This window comes from Helianthus annuus, chromosome 9 (assembly GCF_002127325.2).
Source record: "Helianthus annuus cultivar XRQ/B chromosome 9, HanXRQr2.0-SUNRISE, whole genome shotgun sequence".
NCBI classification, from domain to species: Eukaryota; Viridiplantae; Streptophyta; class Magnoliopsida; order Asterales; family Asteraceae; genus Helianthus; species Helianthus annuus.
This window is the reverse complement of record NC_035441.2, coordinates 149,198,503-149,201,996: the sequence shown is the minus strand read 5'-3', so window position 1 is coordinate 149,201,996 and position 3,494 is coordinate 149,198,503.

The window sequence follows — 3,494 nt, the reverse complement described above, 5'->3', positions numbered from 1 at the left end:
ATAGTTTTTGCCCTTAAGATATGGAGACATTATCTGTATGGAAGTAAGTTTACTGTTTATACAGATCATAAAAGTTTAAGGTATATATTTGGGCAAAAAGAGTTAAATATGAGGCAAAGAAGATGGATGGAAATTCTGTGTGATTACGACTGTGATATTCAATATCACGAAGGAAAGGCAAACGTAGTCGCAGATGCCTTAAGTCGTAAGTATCACGAGAAGCAAAGGCGAGTCCGTGCTCTTAGAATAAATCTACAAGTAGATTTAATGGAACAATTGAAGGAAATTCAGGAAACGGCAATCAAGGACGATGCCGAAGGAATGAAAGGTTACCTAAAAGAATTGGAACAAGGAAATGATGGAATTTGGAAATTCCACAAAAGCAGAATTTGGGTACCTAAACAGGGAAATTTAAGATCAAAGATTTTAGACGAAGCTCATAAATCTAGGTATACTGTACATCCAGGAAACAATAAGATGTACCAAGATTTAAGAAAGAATTTCTGGTGGATAGGAATGAAAAAGGATATAGCCGAATACGTATCTAAGTGTCTAACTTGTTCACAAGTTAAAGCCGAACATCAGAAACCTTCAGGTCTACTACAACAATTAGAAATGCCTGTATGGAAATGGGAACTCATAACAATGGACTTTGTTACTAAGTTACCCAAAACCAGAAAAGGTAATGATGCAATTTGGGTAATTGTAGATCGATTAACCAAATCTGCTCACTTTCTACCTATGAAAGAAACCTTTAGCATGGAAAGGTTAGCCAAGTTGTATGTGGATGAAATAGTATCCTTACATGGAGTCCCACTCTCCATTGTATCGGATAGAGATAGTCGTTTCACTTCCCGTTTCTGGACAAGTTTCCAAGAAGCAATGGGAACCTGACTCAATCTAAGTACCGCATATCATCCACAAACAGACGGACAAAGTGAAAGGACAATCCAAACTTTAGAAGACATGCTCCATGCATGTGTAATTGACTTCGGTGGTAATTGGGATAACCATTTACCATTAATTGAGTTCTCCTATAATAATAGTTATCATTCAAGCATCGAAGCCGCTCCATTCGAAGCACTGTATGGACGCAAGTGCAGAACTCCCGTATGTTAGGCAGAAATAGGAGAAAGTCAATTATCAGGTCCAGAAATCGTACAAGAAACCACAGACAAGATAACTCAAATTAAGGAAAGATTGAAAACAGCCAGAGATCGCCAGAAAAGTTATGCAGACAATCGCCGCAAGCCACTAGAATTCCAGATAGGAGACAAAGTACTATTGAAAGTATCTCCTTGGAAAGGAGTAGTACGATTCGGTAAGAAAGGAAAATTGAGTCCAAGATATGTTGGACCATTCCCAGTGATCCAACGAATAGGACCAGTAGCTTATTGCTTACAACTACCAGAAGAACTAGCTGGAATACATGATGTATTTCATGTATCCAATTTTAAGAAATGTCTATCAGACGAATCCCTGCTAGTACCTCTTCAAGACGTAGAGGTAAATGAAAAGCTGAAATTCATAGAGAAACCTTTACAAATAGAAGACCGGAAGGTCAAGTTTCTCAAACACAAACGACTAATACTGGTGAAAGTCAAGTGGAATTCAAAGAGGGGACCAGAATATACTTGGGAACTGGAGTCAGAAATGAAGCGGAAATACCCTCATCTATTTCAGCAAATCTCGAGGACGAGATTTTCTTAAGGTGGGGAGGATGTAACAATTCTCATTGAAATCCATAATTTGGATGATAATTAGTCAATAAGGAAACCCTAATTGAGACACCCAAGTAATTCTGCACTAACCCTAAAATTTCCAGAACAATCGGAATTAGGATCAGGGCCCCTAAAACTCATGGGGGATTAAACCCTATTGCTAGTTATCTTAAAAATGTGTTGTACAGATTGAATTTCGATTTTTAGATGATTCATGCAAGCTAGTCCCGTTTCCAGCTAGTTTACGTAATTAGACTGCACCCCTTATGGACCGTAAGGGGAAATGCCATACGGTCCGTAAGCCTGTCCAAAAATCACTATAAATAGCAGACATTGGCACTTGCTTTCTGTTGTTAATACGACGCATAAATTCTGTGTAGACGTCAAGTTATAAGCAGAAACAGTTCAAAAACACACTTAGTATCGAATTGCTGCCGCAAAACAGGGTAATCACTCGATCGCTATTACGATTCATTTTCCGACTGATCAATATATCCAATGAATGTTTAAGTGCCGCCCACATCAGGGTGATACTTTGTCGTTCGTCGTTAAATCGATGGATGTTTAAGTATCGCACTTTGTCGTTCGTTGTGAGAATTTGATCTCGTGAGTTATCGTAACTGCTGTATTGATCACTAACCCGGTTTTGTGTGCATTATTACTAAATTAGGTTAACAGGGCTAATCCATATTCTGTCCGTGTTAAATCTGCAATGTGAGTCATTCTCTTTTTATCAAATGTTTTACAATACTCCAAATTATTTTCAGAATTATAAATTACAGTGATTAAGTTTATGTAATCATCAAATTACAGCCAGTATGTGGGGTATTGTGCACATTACTACTGTTTTAATCACATTAGGTGGGCGAACCTAAAAATAAGTGATATACGTCATTCATTGGGGCAGCCAATGGTGATATGACCACAGTCACAGATCCGGTCGAGTGACAAATACTGTGGGTAGTTGGTTGATATCTGAAACATATGTAAAAACTCTTAATACTGTAAATTATAACAAATGTGTCGTTTTAGTAAACTGAATGATTCACTCAGTATTTCCCGCTGACAAAACCTTTTTCAAACATGTTTCAGGTGACCTATTGTAATTCAGGAAAAGTGTTGGGAAGCAGTGCAGGCTTAAAATAGTGGCTCATTATAAAATAAATATGTTTTGTAAAAATAAAGATTTCTCACCAAAATCATGTTATTGTAAATTATCGGGGTTTTATCCCGAATTGTGAAATAAAATAATCGGGAAAAGTTTTTAGCTTTAAAACGATCCTGACGATAAAATTCCGCTGCTAAATAAAATCACATAATTAAATATCACGGGATTTCTGTCCCGCGGCTCCTGAAACGGGTCAAACCGGGTCGGGGGCCGTGACAGCTTTCAACATAGTAGATCAATTGCCAGATAACATTGACGTAACCTATTCCAAATCTGATGATTCTAGTGATTCAGAGGTGGTAGGTAAGGTCGTTGAAAGTGTGTTGAAAGAATAGTCGGTTGAAACAGGTAAATCTGAATCACAGAATGAAAATGAAGGAAGTTTTCATGAAGAATATCTGAAAAACTCAAAATCTGAGAAAAATTTGAATGATGATTTAAAAGGATTGGTTTATACCATGATTGGATCGAACAAATTATTCTTAGATATTGTATTCCCGATTCAGAATGTGATTTCAGAGAAGATTGATAAAGTTTTTAAGATGGTTGAGACTGAAAAGTCTGAAATTCCAAAATTTGTCGGAAAAGGTCACAAAACTTTTAAT